Source organism: Dermochelys coriacea, chromosome 17, assembly GCF_009764565.3.
Source record: "Dermochelys coriacea isolate rDerCor1 chromosome 17, rDerCor1.pri.v4, whole genome shotgun sequence".
Taxonomy (NCBI): Eukaryota; Metazoa; Chordata; order Testudines; family Dermochelyidae; genus Dermochelys; species Dermochelys coriacea.
This window is the reverse complement of record NC_050084.1, coordinates 19,487,702-19,509,967: the sequence shown is the minus strand read 5'-3', so window position 1 is coordinate 19,509,967 and position 22,266 is coordinate 19,487,702. Positions and strand designations below refer to the sequence as shown.

The following is a 22,266-nucleotide window of genomic DNA, read 5'->3' as shown; positions in this document are numbered from 1 at the left end:
CATGATCAACACCTACGTCAGCAACACTGTGGATCCCAGGTGGGATAAATGTATTCTGTTCGCTGAACTAGAGAAAGACCCTCACTTGCTGGAACCTGCTGTCTAGGGAATCACCAGGACTCTGCTAATATTCAGGGAGCTCACACAGCAAGAGAAGTCTCCGGCTTGGCCAGGATTCTGCCGACGGATCAAGTCCGTTCTCACGTCCAGCACAGCAGACTAGGGAACGGAGCACCTCACTGTTCCCTCTGGAAGCTCCAGCAGACCACTCCCCTAGTGGTGTGAGCAGGACCCACGGCTGCTGTCTTGAGGGGTCTTCTACAGGGGCAGTCACCACAATGAGGGGGGAGGAGCAGGAGAGAGCGCGCTCTGGAGCTGCTGCAAAGCTACCGGGACATATCATGGTGCTTTATAGCTAGGGAACAGCGCAATGTAAACAGCCAGGCAGGTTTTTGCTGAGTCGGGAGGACACGGGGCAGAGGCATGGTTCAGGCCTTTAGCTAATGAGGCAGGTGGCCACACCAAAAGCCACCCTCACTGCTGGCAAGGACCACGGGGACCAAACACCTACAGGTCCCCGTGGAGTTACCAGCTCAGGAACCAGTCAGAACCACTAAGACTGGGGAGGGGGGCACTTTCACTTACCCAAATGAACCGGGCACCAGCTGCTGGGGTTCCCACTGCAGCAGGCTGGATCTGCTGCCCAGGCAACACTTATCCCAGAGGGTGCCCCGGGGTAAGGACTTAGGATCTGAATCTGAGTTGTGGTTCTTTGCCACTGGTTAGCACAGTGGATGGCCCATCGCCATATGGAGTAAAGGACTGCCACGTTTTTTGAGCTCCTTTTTTGCTTGGGATCGTTTTCCAGTCTCTTTAACCCCATCTTTTCATTTCTGTCTCTTTCGCTTTTTCTGCCCGGAAAGAGAAGGCCCACTTCTCCTTTCACCTGCATTCATGCGAGAGCAGGATCAGGGCCAGAGCTAGTTATTCTGCCTCTGGACAGGAACACTCCATCCAGACAGCCAAACTCAGTCCTTCTTAAGTCCCCTTTGGCAGCTGCTGCGGATTCCCTAGTGTAGGACAATCCTCAGATGGCACAGGGTGTGTTCCAGGAGTGGTCGGGACAAGGGTGTAGCACGATGCACTGTGGCAATCCTGGCCAGCCAAATAGCTTCTTAGGAACCATTATTTCCTGGTGCAAGTTAGAGCAGCCCCAAGACTGCTCTAATTTGTGCCAGGAACTGATGTGTCTCCCAGCAGCTCCAAGATGGAGGAGAAAGGCGGTGGGAAGCCATCAATGCCCATCCCCCATTAACATTTACCAAGCACTGCACAGGTGCAGCTGCGGGGGCTTTTATTTGATTTTTGTGAATGGCCTGATTCATTTCCATTTTGTACATGTTTTCAGAACCCTGTGTGCACTAGTAAATGCTGAAGGAAGGACAAGGGCAGAGGGGAGAAAGGCTGGCGCAGCAGCTGACGTACCCACGAAATGGTGCTGGCAGACAGCTGCACTCAGAAGCATCTCAGTCAGAGGTGCCCATCCCCTTCCTAAACAAAATCACCTTTGTTTGTCCCTGGTAATCTGCTTCCTGCTGCAGAAGCCACCCTGGCCAGGGGAGAAAGAGCAGCCCAAGGACGCCTTGTTGAAATGGAGCTGCCTGGAGGGGACTCAGGGCAGTGCCAAGCGAGCCGTGCTACCGACCCACATGGCTGCCAGCCTCTGATCTCGGGTGGGAGCATAGAAACCGCACACCACGGGCTGGAAGGGGGCAGGGAGCAGCCAGGGTCCCTTCCCACCTGCCAGGTTGGGGATCATTCCAAAAGGCATCAGGGGCCCACAGAGGAGGCTCCTCGACACAGGAAGCATCCTGGGGACCCTCCGGCAGCCCTCTGATTTGGCAGGGCGGGGACAGCCCCACAGGTGCTGCCGCAGTGGAGTGCGAGTTTGAGCCCACCCTAAAGCTGCTCCAGCCTGCACGGGCAGCCGAGCCAGCCCCTGGCAGGGCCAGCCTAGGGGAGGTGTGCAGCCTCCCATCTCGGACACCTCAGCAGAGACCTGCATTCATCCGGATCTATCTCGGTACCTCCACGGCCCCCCATCGCTGAGCACCAACAGAAAGTCTGTCATTTAAAAGCCCCATTTCAGCGGAGAACAGGGCAGCCGGTGAAGATCCAAGCTGCTGCCCCTTGCCCATCTCTGTCCTAGCAGCTGGGCAGGATTCCAAGTTAACTCCCGAGGGGCATTAGCGGGATGGAGCCACTGCCATACCAGCTAGTGCAGGAGGGTGCCCGGGGGAGTGCCCACTGCTTTTGCCCCTGTGCAGCCTGTCATGATGGCAGGACTAGCTGCAGCTCTGGCCCCTCTCTGTTCCCTGAGAGCACCGCATCTGGTATCATGCCTTTACTTCTCCATTCTCAGACTGGGCTACAGCACCCTGGGGACTGACTGTTCAGACCCAGCAGGTCCAGTCTGGGTTTGGCCGCTGCTGGTTTTCCCTTCGGGAGTCTGAGCGGGGTGAACAGGAGCAGACAGCCTTCTGGAAACCAGAGTGTCGTTGGTTTTAAGCCTCGGAACAAAGCATTTAGAGGAAAAGAATTTTAAAACAACAGTCTGCTGATTCTACACACCTCTGTCTTACTGAGAGGCTTCCCATCCCCTGCTGGCAGCCCTTACGTTCAGACACCCCAGCAGGTCCTGTGTGTCAAGACCTGACCAACTCCCCCTCCGAGAGAGTGTGTTCCTTTCCAAACTGCTCCAGCCTTTTGATCGAGTGGGTCCCAGGCCTTGGCTGCCCATCAAAACCAGTTCTGCAAGCTGGATGGAACCCAGAGACACACTCTTCACAGCATCTAGTGCCGGCGGCGTCTATCTCTTCCCAACCCTGCAGGGGGAGCCGCAAAGTGGCTGGCCCTTGAAGGGGACCTGGGCTGAGCCTCACCTGTGATGGATCAGTTACCTTCCAGCTGAGGCTGCTCGGCTAGGGATAGGGATAGGGGATTATCAAAGCCAGAGGGGGTCAGGTGGGGAGAGAGCTCTGGTAGGTGGGGGGAAGGCCTGAGAGGTGGAACTTGTGTTACCAGTTTTACATGGAAGAAATAAAGCTGAAGCCCTTATAGCCTGAACTAGACTCTGGGGTGGGGTCAGTCCTTCCCCAGCTGGGGAGGCAGGCCTGCAGGACTTATCTTGAGCCACTCTGTGTCCTTCATGCTTGTTTTCTTTACAGACCTCTATTCAACTGGGATTAATATTACTGCCATGCCTAGACCCCTCTATTCAAACCGAAAACGTCCCCAGTACCAGGTCAGCCTCCCGCATGAATTATTACAGAGTTGCTGTCACGTATTCCGCATCCCCTTAGTGTCATGGCTAGGCCACAAAGCGAGGCTGATGAGCCTGGGGTGAACCTCCCCTCTGAATTCCCCGCCCCCGGTGGCCAACGCCGCTCTCATTTCAGTTCCTGAGGAAAACACTGGCAGTGGATCTCTTAGCTCAGGCAAAAAGAAAAGGAGGACTTGTGGCACCTTAGAGACTAACAAATTTATTTGAGCATAAGCTTTCGTGAGCTACAGCTCACTTCATCGGATGCATTCAGTGGAAAATACAGTGGGGAGATTTATATACACAGAGAACATGAAACAATGGGTGTTACCATACACACAGTAAAGAGAATGGATTTTTTACCTTCAGTCCTTTTGGTATGATGTCCATCTGTTTACATTTGGAAAGGAAGATGATGTCTGTCTGTATCTGTATGAGTTTTTTCATGAAGTTGATAGATTTCCACTCCATACGGCTAAATTCAGTGCCTTGCATAATGACAGGTTTCAGAGTAGCAGCTGTGTTTAGTCTGTATCTGCAAAAAGAAAAGGAGGACTTGTGACCCCTTAGAGACTAACAAATTTATTTGAGCATAAGCTTTCATGAGCTTCAGCTCACTTCATCCATTCTCATTAGAGTGTGTATGGTAACACCCATTGTTTCATGTTCTCTGTGTATATAAATCTCCCCACTGTATTTTCCACTGAATGCATCCGATGAAGTGAGCTGTAGCTCACGAAAGCTTATGCTCAAATAAATTTGTCTCTAAGGTGCCACAAATCCTCCTTTTCTTTTAGCTCAGGCAGTTTAAGATCCAGTTCAATCCTGGAAGCCAGTGACCCACCAAGGCACGTGGGTTAAGAAGTTACAGCCTGTACGTTCCCATCTGCAGCATGTGCTAGGCAGTGATGTGGGCAGCTGCTTTCCAAGGTGTACTGACCAGGCTGTCTCTTGGAAGTCAACGCACAGCTGGCACTACTCTGTTCCCCTTCCAGCCCCACGTGGATCCCGTCCAAGTGAAGCATGAGGGCTGCAAACTCACCTCCCCTGAAGCAAAACCAGGAAAAGGCCTTGTGTTCCATTTGGGTCGAACGATAACACCCTGTCCTGTCCCGCCCACTCCTAGGATCTGCTCTGCTCTGCTAACTACTTTTGTGGGGGGTTGTTTTTTAGTGGCGGGGCAGAGCTGTTTATATTAGCTCAGCAATATCTGCCTTTAGCCGACCACGGAGCAGCAAACAAACAACAAATGAAAACAACAGGGGTGAGGAAACAATCTAGGCAAAAGCAGTTGTGAACTAGAGTGTCACTCCAGAACCACTAGCCAGCCCAGGAGAGCTAGAGCACAAGAGGAAATTTACCCCAGTTGAGAATCTGCCCTAAAATGCTTAGCTCTCAGATCTTTCCACCTATACATCTCCAAGAATTGTATAAAGATGGGGAAACTGAGGCACAGAAGCCCTGGGTTCTATTCTTAGCTCGGCCATTGACTTGATGTGTGACTTTGGCCAAGTCACTTATGCCACAGTAGTCAAATTATGGGATACCGATTTGGAACATCTGCATTTTTAGGCGCCCAACATGACACCCTGGGTAGCTTTTTAATGGCACTGAGCTCCCTGCAGCTCCAACTGACTTCCGCTGGAGTTGTTGGGGCAGGGGGAGGGCTCAGCATCTCTGAAAATCAGGCCCTGGGTGTCTCACGTTCAGCTCTCGCAATCCAGGGCCATTTCTGAAATATTTATCCTAGGTGACTCAGCCTTCTATTTAGCAGCAGAGCCAGGAAGAGAAGCCAAGAGGGCTGCAGGCTGGCATCTTGCCCACAACAGCCACTTCCCAGGGACAGAGGAGATGTAGCCTTTCTCCAGCAGCAAAAGCATCAGCTGGTTCCTGGGGGCCAGAAGACAAGACAACATCTTAGCAAAGCCATGATCCATCTACTCCACTATTCTGTCTCTGAGCTGCACCAGATGTGTCAGGGGAAAGTACAAATCTAATAACCTTCCTGCAGGGGAAGTTTCTTCATAACTCCTATCACTTAGGACTTGTTTGCATGGGAAGTTATGCCAAAGTAAGGTAGGGTGTGAATTTAAAGTGCTCTAGCTATCCCGATCAATATCCTTATACAGACAGGCCTTGTGTAATTCGTTTCCTCCCTGAAGTATCAACCTAACCCCCATCACTTAGCAGAGCCTGAAGCATGAGGGTTTATATACCTTAGTACAGGTCCTTGATTCAAAAACACGTAAGAGGTGGTCATCATGGAGAAGTTAACTCAGCCCCTATGGCCCTGCTGCAAGAAAAGAACAAAGGCGAGGACAAATCTTGAGCTAGCTGGTTCCTGTCTACTGACTACACTAACAAGAGACTCTCCCACGCTGGGTGCTCTCAGTCTGTGCTTTGGCAGGTTGATTTGGATAGCTGGGTACGTGCGTATGGGGTATCAGGAAGCATCCACCCACGGAGTAGCGTGGGAGAGAACGCGGAGTTGTGCTGGCCATAGGAACGTGATGTGCGAACAGGGAGTCTCTGCGGCCCACATCCTCGAAGGTGTTTAGGCACCTGATGCCTGTGAAATCAATGGGAGTGAGGTGCGGATCTGGGCCCCTATATCCGGCATGGCTCTGTGCCGATGCTGCCACTGAGATTGGGCCCCATCGTGTTGGGTGCTGTACGTACACATATTGCTAGACAGTCCCACTCCCAAAGAGTTCCCCATCTAAACATCCAAAGGCAATCCCAAACCAGCACTCGTCTTTCTCAGCTACCTCTTAGCAGACTGGAAGGCTGGCCTTGTGGTTAAAGCCCTTAACTGAGACTCAGCAGCTCTGTGTGCAGCGCCCAGCGTTGCTTCAAACCTCCCATATGGCCTGGGACAAATCACTTACCCTCTTTGGCTGGATCTTCAAAGGCATTTAGGCTCCCAACTCCCAGTGATTTCAGTGCCTCAGTTTCCCAGCTGTAAAACAAGGATAAAAATCCTATCTTGTCAATGTAGAGGCTCAGCTCTTTGAGGCAGGGGCTGTCTCTTATTGTGTTTGTACAGCGCCCAGCACAATGGAGACTCGATCTCATCTGGGGCCTCTCTGTGATTCTCTAATACAAAGGTGTTGTTGAGATTCTTGTGCTTCAATACAGTGTTGCTGGCTATTTTACCTCGACACTTTATGCCGAGGAGTCAATGAAGATGTCTCATGTAAACACCATCGAGCTCTTTGATAGGGCTCTGGTAGCAAGATCACATCTCCACTGCACACAGAAGGGAGCCCCTGTTTGTACAAAAGCAGATCTCACCCTGCTTCCACACCCGGTTCTGCTGACGACCAAATGCAGAACTTGTTTTCTGGATATGCAATGTAACTTCTTCATCTGTTAAAGGGTGATACAGGAAGACCCTATCTAAGGTTTGTAAATGTGGCCCTGGTGTGTAGAGCCATATCTTTACAGCTGTTTGGGTTGACAATCTGAACACTTGGGCTCTGGTTAGTGCAACCTGTCTTTGGAATGCAAATTGTCCGGCCAAAGTTCAGAGAGAGATGCAAAGTGAGACGTCACATCCTTATCTGTAGGGTGTGCTGTCAGCAGGCAGCAAGTTGACGATTATCACCAATGAGCTTCCAGGATCTTTGTGGATGCACACAAACATAATAGATTAGAAAAGGAGTACTTGTGGCACCTTAGAGACTAACAAATAGATTAGAGTTCGTCCAAGGAGAACCTTATCTTTACTACCAGGGTGGATCACAAATTGCTTCATTTGACACAGCTTCAAAGAACAGTCTGATGATTTAGCAACAACCGCATTTATGATGTCAGAGTCATCTGATACCATTCTATCCATCCATGTCTTCACAGAGTGGTCAAATAGTGTTCCCTGGGCATCTCCAGAGCCTCAGGAGCCTCCGAAAACAGGGCCCAGATTCTCACCTCAGTTACAATGTGCGAATTGGTGGCAACTATTCAAGCTGATTGAATCTGGCCCAAGGACAGTTGATCATAACCAAGTCTTCGGTTGGGTCTACTGTTTTGTTCCCTGGGCTGTTCTGGAAATTGTGGAACCGTAGATATATCCCAGGGAGATCCTCAACTGGTGTGAATTGTCATAGCTTCGTTGGTTCCAATGAGGAGCTGCTCCTCTAACAGTGCTGCTGCATCATGATAGAAAACCACATTAACCCTGGGAGTTCATAATGGATGATATTGTCTCCTATCAGATAGAGAACTCTCACCAATGTTTCACACGCTGTCGACAGTTTAAAAAGATACCTCTTAAATATCAGTCTGTTTTGAGCCCTTTCCCTTAAGCCCGTCCCTTGTAATGGTGTCAACTTCTAGTGGTCCAGTTTCTTGGTCCCAGATCATAGAATCATAGAATATCAGGGTTGGAAGGGACCTCAGGAGGTCATCTAGTCCAACCCCCTGCTCAAAGCAGGACCTATCCCCAAATAAATCATCCCAGCCACGGCTTTGTCAAGCCTGACCTTAAAAACCTCAAAGGAAGGAGATTCCACCACCTCCCTAGGTAACCCATTCCAGTGCTTCACCACCCTTCTAGTGAAAAAGTTTTTCTTAATATCCAACCTAAACCTCCCCCACTTCAACTTGAGACCAATGCTCCTTGTTCTGTCATCTGCTACCACTGAGAACAGTCTAGATCCAGCCTCTTTGGAACCCCCTTTCAGTTAGTTGAAAGCAGCTATCGAATCCCCCCTCATTCTTCTCTTCCTCAGACTAAACAATCCCAGTTCCCTCAGCATCTCCTCAGAAGTCATGTGTTCCAGCCCCCTAATCATTTTTGTTGCACTCCGCTGGATGCTTTCCAATTTTTCCACATCCTTCTTGTAGTGTGGGGCCAAAAACTGGACACAGTACTCCAGATGAGGCCTCACCAATGTTGAATAGAGGGGAACGATCACATCCCTCGATCTGTTGGCAATGCCCCTACTTATACAGCCCAAAATGCCGTTACCCTTCTTGGCAACAACGGCACACTGTTGACTTATATCCAGCTTCTCGTCCACTGTAACCCCTAGGTCCTTTTCTGCAGAACAGCTGCCGAGCCATTCGGTCCCTAGTCTGTAGTGGTGCATGGGATTCTTCCGTCCTAAGGGCAGGACTCCACTTGTCCTTGTTGAACCTCATCAGATTTCTTTTGGTCCAATCCTCTAATTTGTTTAGGTCCCTCTGTATCCTATCCCTACCCTGCAGCGTATCTACCACTCCTCCCAGTTTAGTATCATCTGCAAACTTGCTGAGGGTGCAATCCACGCCATCCTCCAGATCATTAATGAAGATACTGAACAAGACCAGCCCCAGGACCGACCCTTGGGGCACTCTGCTTGATACCGGCTGCCAACTAGACAGGGAGCCATTGATCACTATCCGTTGAGCCCAACGATCTAGCCAACTTTCTATCCACCTTATAGTCCATTCATCCAGCCCATACTTCTTTAACTTGCTGGCAAGAATACTGTGGGAGACCCTACCAGCTTGCTGCCTGCTAACAGCACGCCCTACAGATAAGGATGTGACGTCTCACTTTGCATCTCGCTCTGAACTTTGGCCAGACAATTTGCATTCCAAAGACCATCCACCATCCGGCCCCATGGACTTATGCTCGTCCAGCTTTTCTAAATAGTCCCGAATCACTTCTTTCTCCACAGAGGGCTGGTCACTTCCTTCCCGTGCAGTAGTCTGGGAGCTGACATTGTTCGTGAAAACAGAGGCAAAAAAAGCATTGAGTACATTAGCTTTTTCCACATCCTCTGTCACTAGGTTGCCTCCCTCATTCAGTAAGGGGCCCACACTTTCCTTGACTTTCTTCTTGTTACTAACATACCTGAAGAAACTCTTCTTGTTACTCTTAACATCTATTGCTAGCTGCAACTCCAAATGTGACTTGGCCTTCCTGATTTCACTCCTGCATGCCCGAGCAATATTTTTATACTCCTCCCAATCTTCCACTTCTTGTAAGCTTCTTTTTTGTGTTTAAGATCAGCAAGGATTTCACTGTTAAGCCACGCTGGTCGCCTGCCATATTTACTATTCTTTCTACACATCGGGATGGTTTGTTCCTGTAACCTCAATAAGGATTCTTTAAAATACAGCCAGCTCTCCTGGATTCTTTCCCCCCTCATGTTATTCTCCCATCAGTTCCCTGAGGGAGTCAAAGTCTGCTTTTCTGAAGTCCAGGGTATGTATTCTGCTGCTCTCCTTTCTTTCTTGTGTCAGGATCCTGAACTCGACCCTCTCATGGTCACTGCCTCCCAGGTTCCCATCCACTTCTGCTTCCCTTACTAATTCTTCCCAGTTTGTGAGCAGCAAATATTGCAGGGACATGAAGTTAGTCCGTTAGAGCTCAACAGACATTCATTCCATTGGGTCCTGTACTCAAATTGTATTTGATGGTGTGGCTTTGCTAACAACTTGACTAAGTAGAAGGTCTGTTGAGGGCATTGACTGTTGTTCCACATCACCAAGTGGCTACAGTAATACATTTAGGACCAGCAACCAGCAAAATGTTCATACTACTGACACGATGGATGGATACGTGGTCTTTACGAAATCCACTTTGACATGAAGAGGAGCACTCCTCCTTGATGGACCAAAACCAGCTTTGAGTGCATCACAGAACTTCTTTGTTGGTCTGACTCAGGCCTGGTCTACACTAGGAAATTAGGTTGGCAAACTCCATTGCTCAGGGGTGTGAAAAATCCATAGCCTAGAGTGACGCGGTTAAACTGACCTAACCCCTGGTGTAGACAGTGCTAGGTTGATATCACCTCTCGGGGAGCTGGAGTGCCTGCACCGATAGTAGTGTCTTCACCAAACCACGACAGAAGTACTGCTGTAGCATGTTAAGTGTAGACAAGCCCTCAAGGTCTTCTAATAATCCAGCCAATGCACCTTTAGTCTGATCTTTCATAGCCCTGCACCCAGATCTGCTAATACCTCTCCATCTGTAACATCACCCAGGTCTTTTTAGTCCAGAACCCCCCTCACCTAGCTCTGGCAATGCACCTCAATGCTGACCCTCTTCTTCTAGTCACACCCAACTATCCTAGACACACAGCTCAGCCAGTGCACCTCAGGTTTGACTGAGAGCCTCCTTATTATTCCGGCTCTGCCCGATGCAGCCTCTTCAAGCCTGCACAATAATACTGTAGTATGAATCTGAACCTGTACCCTGTGCGGTGTTTATACACCCCCCTCCTCACGCTGCTCACACTTGGAATACTGTGTGCAGTTCTGGTCGCTCCATCTCCAAAAAGATGTATTAGAATTGGAAAAGATACAGAGAAAGGCAACAAAAATGATTAGGGGGATGGAACAACTTCTGTATGAGGAGAGATTAATAAGACTAGAACAGTTCAGCTTAGAAAAGAGACAACTAAGTGGGGAGATATGATAATGGTCTATAAAATCATGAATGATGTGGAGAAAGTTAATAGGGAAGCGTGATTTATTTCTTTACATGACATAAGAACCAAAGGTCACCCACTGAAATTAATAAGCAGGAGGTTTAGAAAAAACATAAGGAAGTATTTCTTCACACAACGCACAGTCAACCTGTGGAACTCATTGCCAGGGGATGTTGTGAAGACCAAAAGTAAAACTGGGCTCAAAAAAAGAATTAGTTAATTTCATGGACAGGTCCATCAGTGGCTATTAGCCAAGATGGTCATATGTAACCCTATGCTCTGGCTAAACCTCTGACTGCCAGAAGCTGGGACTGGATGACAGGGGATGGATGTCCCGTTCTGTTCATTCCCTCTGTAGCATCTGGCACTGGCCAACGTCAGAGACAGGACACTGGGCTAGATGGCCCATTGGTCGGACCCAGTATGGCCGTTCTTATGTTCTTTATCTCGCAAACTTTTCCAAATGTTTTGTAAACTTGTAGACACATGTGTACGCTTGTAAATCTGTAAAACATTTAAAACCTCCTCCCCTGTTCCTGAGATCAGAATCTGACCCTCACTAATTCCAAAGAAAAGAGAAACCAAAGCCGTTCAAAAACATAGAAGAAAGCTGGAGCTATAAATCAATTGCTAAGCAACAGCACTGGTATCTCTCCGGTCACATGCAAGAAGAAGATTTCAACAAAAGGCCTCATAATAAAAACTACCAAAGACTCAGAAGGGGGAAAAAGCAAAGTCACGTTGTCCACTGCTCCCCCTACCCGTGCAGGACTGTTCCCTGCAAAATACTTTGTTAAGTCTTTTATAGCTGATCCTGAATTTTGCAGGGGAGAAAACTGACACACTCCATCCTCTATGCTTTTCCAGTTTTTCCTTTGGAGACACAAATCCTTTTCTCTCTTTGCAGCTGTTGTCTTTAAGGCAGGGAACATAAAGATTCTTTAATCTTCCAGGTGATTCTCTTGCTTTGTGCAGCTTCCATAATCCTACCTTTATCACCCACAGGCAAAAATGTAACAATTCCTGTTCATCAGATATAGGTGTTGGAGCTGCCTCTGGTTCTCATTCAGTCCTACTAAGTCTGTTTGAAGTCAGAGAGCTAAGGAGCTAAGCAGTGCAGAAAATTTAACAGAGATTTGAGATTAATCTGCCTAAGTAAATCTTCCGTAAAATACCAAGTTACTGATGACTGATTACAATTTTTTTAAACTAGATTTTCTGTGCTGGAAGCCCCAGATCATAAAATACCCATCTTTAATCCCATTTTCCAGCCTCGCTTACTGTCTCTGTAACCATTTGTTTTTGTCAGGCCTTAATAATACAACAGAATCTGATAACATTTTGTATAGCAGCTTTTATCCAACCTCTCTCTGAAAATGCAGTAGGACAGATGTCATTTCCCTCTCCTTGTGCCAGTAAGAGGTGCAGAAAAGAGAAGAGAAGAGACTCAAAGAAGATTTGAAACAAGATGGGAGCAGCTGGGAGGCTATGAGTCTCACAATATTTGTGGTGTTTCTTAAAGCCCCAGCACCCAGAGTCATGTGATTATGTGAGACTCTCAGCTGTCATTTAAATCAAAAGTGAGTGGCTTTTTGGGTGCAGAGAAAAGCTTGAAAGTGGACCAGCTTGTGACCTGAAGGCAAAGAAATAAACCCAAGTCTCATGGTTTTTAAGCCAAACTTATGATTTGGGGGCAGGGTTGGGGGGCTGGTTCATGGCTTTGGAGCAGCTGGGGTCAGTGACACTGTGCACCTCCCTGTCCCAACTACAGGAAGGGGTGGCTGAGAACTGGGTCCTGCTTTCATAAGGCAGCAGTTGGGACGGAGTGGCCATGTGCACTCGCCTGAGAGGGGCTTTGAACCGCCTCCCACCTGGGCTGGGATGGGTCTGTCGGCAAACTCCCCGTACACGTGGGTTCCAAGGAGGATCAGGCCAATGAATTGGGGGGGGACATTTGGGGGGCTTCAAAGGCCCAGAAGGTGCCAGTTGGGCTGGGGGAGCCCCAGTAAGGCCCCAAAGAAATGACAGGGGGAGGTTGAGCGTGGCGCATTCAGTCCCCAAAGCTGTGGCAATGGGAGGAGTTGGGGGACCCCTGAAAAGACCCCAACACTGGAGGGGAGCTGGGTGAGCCCCAATAAAATCACCAAAACTGGGGGGGCTGGGGAGCCCCCAAAAGCCCCCCAAACTGGGGGGGTGGGCTGGAGTGGGGGAGCCCTAATAAAACCCCCAAAGCGGTGGCGGGTCTGGACTGGGTCAGGTGGCTGCTGCTGAGGCTGGGGCAGGGCGAGCTAGAGGCGGTGGGTGGGGGAAGGCCGACGGCCGCTCCGCACTACAAGTCCCAGGGTGCCCCGCGGGGAGGCGCATGCGCGCTGGGCTCTCTGTCTCGGCTGCGAAGGAAGGCGCTGCCCCCAGCAGCTCTCGCTGCCTCCTGCCCAGCGCTGGCCGGAGCGGAGCCGAGCGGCGCCCGGAGTGGCGGTGAGGGGCGCCCCGGGCCTCTGAACGGCGCGAGTCGGGGGAGATGCCTGGGGGGTCTGGCGCCTGGGGGGCGGGCGGGGGGAGCCAGGCCCCTGCCGGAGGGGGGGCGGGCAGGCAGGAGGGCGGGGGGGGGCCAGGCCCCTGGCGGGGGGGGGGGGCCGGGCAGGCAGGAGGGCGGGGGGGGGCCAGGCCCCTGCCGGGGGGGGGGGCCGGGCAGGCAGGAGGGCGGGGGGGGCCAGGCCCCTGCCGGGGGGGGCCAGGCAGGCAGGCAGGAGGGCGGGGGGGGGCCAGGCCCCTGCCGGGGGGGGCCAGGCAGGCAGGCAGGAGGGCGGGGGGGGGCCAGGCCCCTGCCGGGGGGGGCCAGGCAGGCAGGCAGGAGGGCGGGGGGGGGGCCAGGCCCCTGCCGGGGGGGGCCAGGCAGGCAGGCAGGAGGGGGGGGGGGGCAGGCCCCTGCCGGGGGGGGCCAGGCAGGCAGGCAGGCAGGAGGGCGGGGGGGGGGCCAGGCCCCTGCCGGGGGGGGCCAGGCAGGCAGGCACGAGGGCGGGGGGGGGGGGCCAGGCCCCTGCCGGGGGGGGCCAGGCAGGCAGGAGGGCGGGGGGGGGCCCGGCCCCTGCCGGGGGGGGCCAGGCAGGCAGGAGGGCGGGGGGGGGCCAGGCCCCTGCCGGGGGGGGCCAGGAGGGCGGGGGGGGGGCCAGGCCCCTGCCGGGGGGGGCCAGGCAGGCAGGAGGGCGGGGGGGGGCCAGGCCCCTGCCGGGGGGGCGGGGGGGGCCAGGCCCCTGCCGGGGGGGCCAGGCAGGCAGGAGGGCGGGGGGGGGCCAGGCCCCTGCCGGGGGGGGCCAGGCAGGCAGGAGGGCGGGGGGGGGCCAGGCCCCTGCCGGGGGGGGCCAGGAGGGCGGGGGGGGGGCCAGGCCCCTGCCGGGGGGGGCCAGGCAGGCAGGAGGGCGGGGGGGGGCCAGGCCCCTGCCGGGGGGGCGGGGGGGGGCCAGGCCCCTGCCGGGGGGGCCAGGCAGGCAGGAGGGTGGGGGGGGGCCAGGCCCCTGCCGGGGGGGGGCCAGGCAGGCAGGAGGGCGGGGGGGGCCAGGCCCCTGCCGGGGGGGGCCAGGAGGGCGGGGGGGGCCAGGCCCCTGCCGGGGGGGGGGGCCAGGCAGGCAGGAGGGCGGGGGGGGCAGGCCCCTGCCGGGGGGGGGCCAGGCCGGCAGGAGGGCGGGGGGGGCAGGCCCCTGCCGGGGGGGGGCCAGGCAGGCAGGAGGGCGGGGAGGGGGCCAGGCCCCTGCCGGGGGGGGCCAGGCAGGCAGGAGGGCGGGGGGGGCCAGGCCCCTGCCGGGGGGGGGCCAGGAGGGCGGGGGGGGGCCAGGCCCCTGCCGGGGGGGGCCAGGAGGGCGGGGAGGGGGCCAGGCCCCTGCCGGGGGGGGCCAGGCAGGCAGGAGGGCGGGGGGGGGGCCAGGAGGGCGGGGGGGGCCAGGCCCCTGCCGGGGGGGGGCCCGGAGGGGGGGGGGGGGGCCCAGGCCCCTGCCGGGGGGGGCAGGCAGGAGGGCGGGGGAGGACCAGGCCCCTGCCGGGGGGGACCAGGCAGGAGGGCGGGGGGGGACCAGGCCCCTGCTGGGGGGGGCAGGCAGGAGGGCAGGGGGGGACCAGGCCCCTGCCGGGGGGGGACCAGGCAGGAGGGCGGGGGGGACCAGGCCCCTGCCGGGGGGGGCTGGCGGGCAGGCAGGCAGGAGGGCGGGGGGAGACCAGGCCCCTGCCGGAGGGGGGCCAGGCCCCTGCCGGAGGGTGAGGGGTCCAGGAGGGCGGGGGGGTCTGGCCCTGGGGGAAATCGGAGGGCAGTGTTGTGGGATAGGGGTCTAACTCTGAGGTCTGCTCGCTGTAGGGTATCTCTGGGAGGGCAGGGAGGTGATGGTGAGGTAACTTGAGGTTCCCTTGGTGATTTGGGTGGAGGTAACTGATCCCTTCATTTCTTCCTTTCTCTAGTGAGAAGTGTGTGTCTGCCAGTCGGGGGATTTGTCTGTGCCTAGCGCTGGAACTGCTCCTCAGGTTTGGGCACGTTTCATTACTCTGGGTGGGCACTTAGAGCCTCTGTGTGTTCTGGAGATCTTACTCCCACTTTACTATTCAATCCTCTCTCTTCTCCCGCCCCATCCGCTCAGATCTGTCCAGCTCCAGGGACATGGAGCCCTTGTGCCCAGCCTACTCTACTACTCTATTACCCCTCCCTAGAGAGCTGTGGGTGTCTACCACTTTCAGCCTCCTCCAGTGTGGCACACCCAGCTTTGCAAACAATCTGTCAGTGCTATTCCCCCTTGCAGAGCATGCACATCTCATTCAACATCACTCCTTTCATTTTCAATATCGACTGTCTCCACTCAAATGTGACCCATCCAATGAAGTGAGCTGTAGCTCATGAAAGCTTATGCTCAAATAAATTTTAGTCTCTAAGGTGCCACAAGTACTCCTTTTCTTTTTGCAAATACAGACTAACACGGCGGCTACTCTGAAAACTGGTCTCTTGCAGGTGCTAGTGACAGACACCCTCTAAAATGCAAGGGGAGACTCAGTCCACTTAGTTCATTCCCAGATAACTATAACCTGAGAATTTAAAGTGGCACCAATTAAAGCTAGTTACTTTTAAAAGAATGAGTAACAGTTTCAGATCTCACACCTGCCCAAGTCCTCCTGCCAGTGTGTGTGGGTTTAAAATCACATGTTCTTATTTTTTAAAATGTTTCTCCCTCCTTCCCCCATTGCTGTGTGCAAAACCTCCACGCACAACAGGGGAGACTGACTAGACTGGAAACCGTGAAACTGACTATGCACAAGGTGCTGTTGGTGTCAAAGCTGTAAAAACAGAGAGGGGCTTTATCCTGATTATAACTGCACCTGTGTAAACCCCATGGATGGGCAAAGCTGTACAATGTGAGCTAGTGCAGTGTATCATTGCTTGGAGCTGGGGTAAGCTGCACTGATGAACGGAGCTAAGGCTTGCGTCTCTTTCATCCTTCTACTATAGTAACATTTGGCCAGTCCGTGCCCAGAAATTCCACTGGCTGAACTAAATCTGTGCATCTCCATTGCACGCTAACTCACAATCAGCTCCTCCTAAGCTGATGTCCACATTGCGAGGCGGATATGAGTTTAGTTTGCGAAGGGTTTGTGCCAACTTAACTAAATCTGTTTAGAAACCCATTTAGTTCAATCAGAGCAATTTGTGGTAGCCCAGCCTTTGCTTGTTCCTTGGGAAAGCACTTTCAGACAGATGCCAGTTTTTAAACTGGCGGTGACGCTTTAAGATAGCAATTTATTTTCATTCTCAAAAGTTATGAAATGTCTAGGACCTAAAGATTTTTTTTTTTAATCTTGCATCTTTTAAAGCAATTTCCTTTGATATTTAGAAGGAAGTTCGGTGGGAGCTGCCTTTTACAGAAATGAGATTAATTTTGACTTGGGGTGAACTTTTCAAGTGCTAAAGGCCCATTTTCACTTAGTTTCAATGAGATCTAGGGCATGTAGGGTACGTCTACACAGCAAGCAGAATCCTGCTGCAGCTCTGAAGATCCCACTCCCTAAGCTTCAGATACCGAACATCTACACGCTATTTTTAGTGCTGTAGCCTGAGCCCAAGTCTGTAGACCTGGGCTCTGAGACTCGCTGCTGTGGGATCCTGCTTGCTGTGTAGACATGCCCTAAATGCCCAGGTTTTACCCTTGTCTTAACTATAGGACTTTTCTTCCTCACGGTCTGATCCTGCAAATGCTACCAGTATTCCCATGGGGACACCGTGCCTGGTACTGTTTACTGGATGAGGCCCTTGGTCCTGCTTCTGCATTTGGACCACAAGGGTCCAGTTATAGTTTCTGGACTCGAGACTGTCAGTTGTTCCTGGCAGGCAATATCTGTGGTATTACGTGGCCTCCCATTGCTATAGTATCTGAGGACTGAGAGGTAGTCAGTGTCTGTAGCCTCACAACACCCTGTGCTATTCCTATGTTACCGCTGAGAAACAGAATCAGAGGGTGACTTTCCCAGAGTCATACATGAAGTCTGTGGTAGAGAAGGGAATTGAACCCACATTTCCAGATTCCTAGGGTAGTGTCCTAACCACCAGACCACTCTTCCTCCCTAACTGGGCCTTTTATATGGATCTACCATATAAATAGTCATTTCTGAGTTTAGTTCTTTAAAAGGACACTGACCACTTCTTCATAATATTTCCAATCAGAATTCCTGGCCCAAGTTACGAAGAGCACTTGGCTTACTAAAATTGAACTAGTGTTTAAAATCTAATTTTCTTTTTGTTGTTCATGCTGATTGTTTATAGTGATTCTCTCAGCCTGGGCAAATAAATATTTGCTGAGATAATATAAGCCAAAAAGTGGAAACTTCCGTTTTGCTTTCAGGCTCTCAGTGGAAAACCCCACCCCCAAGAGAATGTGTGCTTAAAAGCAACTGTTTCTTGTTTTGCATTTGAACAGCATCCTACAATATCTGTATAAAACCCTTTTCCATTTGAATGAAAAGAAATGAATGGATGCATGTCTGTTGGGTTTGGTATAAATGTGTTTATACAGAATCTGAAGTGCTCCAGCTTTGAGTTGACATTGTTTCTTTAGTGCAAACCTTCCTGATGAAGGGTCTGATCCTGGGAGGTGCTGAGTGCTTTCAGCTCCCCTTGGCTTCGGTAGTAGCGGAAAGAATTTAGAATTTTGCAGGCTGGTCTCTGGACTGGTATGATCTGAGGGGAGTGCTCTGTATTAAGTACGTCTACACTATGAGCTAGGGGCTTGATTCCCCAGCTCAGGTACGCACACTGAAACCCATGAATGTGTACTCGGCTTTGGCTCCGCTGCTGCTCTCTGTGCTTACATGGCGAGTAATACTCGTGATAGCTCCTATTGAACAGCGCAAGTATGCGTGTGAAGGGTTCCCCCCCAGGGTGCCACCTGGAACTGGGGTACCACTGAGCCCTCTGACTCACCAGTCTGGGCTCCCTCTCACACTGTGCTGCTGTGAGAAGCTGCAGACCTACTCCCAGTCCTACACTTCCACTAGCAAACACACAGGTCGGGACACACCCAGCTGCAGTTACACACAGGATGACCAGCCACTGCATGAACCAACAATAGAGAAGCTACAGCCAAAATAACCATCAGCTTCTCAACTTAGGACCCCAGAGCTGTGCCATCCTGCCCTGGTCAAAACCCTGACCAGTATGAATTTATTATCCAGTTCTCCCCCCCCCCCCCCCAATGTGGAGAGGAAATGCCCCTGTCCCTTGAGCTAAGATTCCCAAGCACTTCATTCAAATTCACTGGTTTAGATGAAAACATAAAATAAGTTTATTAATTACAAAAAAATAGATTTTTCCATGATTATAAGTGTTAGCAGACAGATCCCAGCAGATTATCTAGTCAATAAACAAAACCGCAAACTAAGCCTAAAATACCAGAAAGGTAGGATATGAATTGGCAAATTCTCACCCTGGCTGATGATACCAGCAGGCTTGCAGATAGTCAAGCCACAAGTTGCACTTGCTTTGCATCTTGGGATTCCCACCCCCATTCCAAGTCCTTTTCTTTAGGAGATTCTCTTAGGTGTTCAGTTGTGGGGGAGTGAAGAACAACCAGTGAGGTCACTCCCTGCCTTATATAGCTTTAGCATATGGCAGGAACCCTTTGTCCCAAACTCAGTTTGTGGAAAAACACTGGTATCCAAGATGGAGTTCTGTGTCGTGGCCTGATCGCATGCCTTTGCAAATGCATCCGATGAAGTGAGCTGTAGCTCACGAAAGCTTATGCTCAAATAAATTTGTTAGCCTCTAAGGTGCCACAAGTACTCCTTTTCTTTTTGAAAGGCTCTGGAGCTGGAAAGTCATTCCGATGACCTTGAATCAGGTTGCAGTCTTAATTTTTTAATTGTTGTGAAAGCTCTAGGATTGCATAGGGTGGTGAACTAGCATACAGTTTAGTTCTCTCTTATATCAGGCTGTCTGATTTCCTTCTCTACGTTCGCACTGCGTTTGCTAGTAATACTTTTTCTAGTATCCAGGTGGGTCTGCATTTCTGCCTTGAAAACGCAGACCTCCTGGTTCTATTTGCCTGTTGTGCTAGGCACTGGACAGAAACGATAAGGAATTTATAGTCTAAACAGACAAAGGGTGGGAGGGGAAACAGAGGCACAGTGAGGTAAGGAATTGGTCAAGGTCACACTGGAGGTCAGTGTCAGAGCTGGGAATAGAACCCAGGTCTCCTGATTCCTAGGCCAGACCTATGGTTATTACTCTCCCATGAATCCCAGGTCAAGTTTGGGGTACAGGCCATACCATTCCCTGAACCCCAGAGTCAGGGTTGGATACCTTTCTGCAAGATATACTGTAGCCCACAGAGAAGTTAAGGGTTGATGCAAAAATCACTGGGTGAGGGTCCCTGGCCTGTGTTATGCAGGAGGTCAGACCTGGTGATCAGGATTCTGGCCTTAAACTCTATGAATAAAACTGATATGATCCTAGTAAATTTCACCTGGCTGCTCCAGGTGGGATCAGGCTGGGCCGGATTTGGCCTACAGTGCCCAGGAACAGCACAAGTACCTGAGATTTCTCTACAGCTCTGAGACTCATGTTTCTTTCCAAGTATCTCCACCGACACCCACAGAGAGCCCTGAACAATGGATGATGGTCATGGTAGTGCCTCTGTTGCTCCTGTAAATTCCCAGCGGAATGAAACTAAAATTTCATTTGATTTGCTGTGGGGCTTGGCAAGCACCACGCGGAGCAGCAGGGCCGTTAGTTTGATCTTCCCTTTGCGGTTTCCGAATTGCACGGGGTATGGGCTACCTGCAATCCTGTAACAAACGCACCCTTCTGATGTTGAGTAGTCAGCCAGTTGGAGACCCCTGGCTTAGTGTAGCCTACACACCTAGGAATCTTTTAATTCAAATATAATCCATTCACCGCGATGATATGTAGTCGCTTGTTTGCAGACCTCGTGTTTCCTAAGTGTGGTGTAAGTGATCCTTGCAAATCGTTTCTGGGCATCGTCCTGTTCGAATAGCATGCTGAAAAACCCTGTGCTTTAAAAGAATTCCACTCTGTCGGCCCTAGAAAACTGCCTATATCCACAGCACAGATATAGGGCTCCCTGGCCTTTTCTTTTCCACTTGTGAGGCAGGCTACATCATCATTGAGTTTTTATTAACACTGATGAGTTCAATCCAAAAATTTTAAAGGGACATCGTCAGCTGGATTGTAGAGCCAAAGTTCAGATTTTTATGTATTTAAAAAGGCTTTTACGCAACTGAATAGTTGTTGGGTTTTTTTTCCCCCCTCCAACTTCTGTTTTAAATTTCAGTGGAAACAGATTTTTGGCTTGAACGTTGCCAGGTAGTGCTGTGAACCCAGCTCTGCTGCCCTCTGCTAGGGCTTGAGAAGCAGGAAGTGACTGTGAAGGAGAAAGAAACAAAAACTTACCAAACTACTTTAGTTGTCAGAGTCCCCAGTCCTGCAGTCAAATCCAGGTGGGTGGATCCTTACATGAGGCTCTGCCCCAGGGGCAGAGATCCACCTGTGCAGGTCTGATTGCTGGATGGAAGCCCAAGTTAATAATCAAGTAACATAAATGGTGAAAAACAAACTAGAAACTTACAATCTAAAGTGCTGTTAACAACAGGGGAGAAGATATTTTTTAAAACTAAAAGCAAAGTTGTTCTGCTGTGAGATTTAGCACCGACATGTAGCTACTACATCTGGGCCTGCAGATCTCTGAAGAGCTGGACCACTGAATTTAGTAGCTGACACAGTAGGCACGCGGGGTCGAGGGAGATCTGTGGTAGATATGTTGATACAGAACCACAGCCATATTCTTCACTGTTCCTACACTCTACAGGTAAATGACGCAAATGCAGTGGATGTTAGATATATGAGAGATCAGCAACCAGACTGAGAAGTTTTCTAAAGTATGTAAAATTCCTTATCGCAATTTACCTCAAACTGTTTCCATCTTACACGCAATAACGGAAGATATGCAAGGGGTGAGGATCACAGTTCAGGGTGTCAAGTATCAGGGGGTAGCCGTGTTAGTCTGTATCCACGCAAAAAACGAGTCCAGTGGCACCTTAAAGACTAACAGATTTATTTGGGCATAAGCTTTCGTGGGTAAAAAACCCCACTTCTTCAGATGCATGGAGTGAAAATTACAGATGCAGGCATTATATAATGACACGTGAAAAGAAGGGAGTTACCTCACAAGTGGAGAGCCAGTGTTGACAGGGCCAATTCATGCGAGTTTTTTGTTCAGGGTGTGGGTGACCTTAACTTTGGATTTCCAGGCTTTCTAAAATGTGTGTGTCACTGTTTGGCGCGGGAGGTGAGCGATGGATTGAGGTGGGGTTGGGTGTTTTATTTAATGAAAACAAAAATCAAACTACATTTTTCTCTTAGATATCCCCTACCCCGATACCCTTCAATAAGGAATAGAAACATACAGCCTTAACTTCAAGTTGCCAGAGTGCTTTGCCCAAGACCTGGAACTTGCGTTTGTTATTTCACAATCCTTGCAAACAGCTGTAGTCTAGAATTCCATTTAGATGCATAAACTGGGAAGCCCTTGCCCCTTTAGATTGTCAGTTTTCTGTTCCAGGAAATAGTATCAGTTACTTACCGGGAAGTGAATTTTCGTTTACACGGAACTCACTTGCAGCCAATCAGGATGTCCTGGTGTGCATATTTAGTGCTGATTGGCAGCTGCAGCTCCTCAAGTAAGCTAAGCATTGTTGACCCCCCAAGGAGGTAGACAGTAGACCGTTTGTTACATGACTCTTTTCAGCCAATCATGACCCAGGATTTCATTGTACAATAGGTGAGGAGGATGTCTACCCCCACCTGGGTTTTGAGGCTGTAGTGCTTTGGGGGAAAGCTATCACGTAAGGAGAAAGTGTTAATAGATGTGTATCTGCTGTGATCTTTTTTTTTTCTTCTGTTGCCACTACATTTTAAAAGGAGCACAAACCAATTGTGTGACCCCTCCAAAACAGAGCGCGCCTCCCCCGATGGCCTGCTTTGCT

General features: G+C 51.1%; 1 protein-coding gene across 14 annotated transcripts in view; it reads left to right on the top strand.

Annotated features, from left to right (window-relative positions):
- Positions 1 to 12,999: 12,999 nt before the first annotated feature.
- Positions 13,000 to 22,266, top strand: part of DTX2 (deltex E3 ubiquitin ligase 2) — a 60,489-nt gene continuing 51,222 nt past the window's right edge. For 6 of the 14 annotated variants that reach the window (XM_038375308.2, XM_038375305.2, XM_038375300.2 and 3 more), the window contains exons 1-2: positions 13,081 to 13,218; positions 15,187 to 15,249. The gene's annotated coding sequence lies outside the window, so the exon portion shown is untranslated. Of the gene's footprint in view, positions 13,219 to 15,186; positions 15,275 to 20,658; positions 21,090 to 21,968; positions 22,062 to 22,266 lie in introns of those variants that run through there. The other 8 variants (XM_038375301.2, XM_038375299.2, XM_038375309.2 and 5 more) reach the window with 7 other exon arrangements.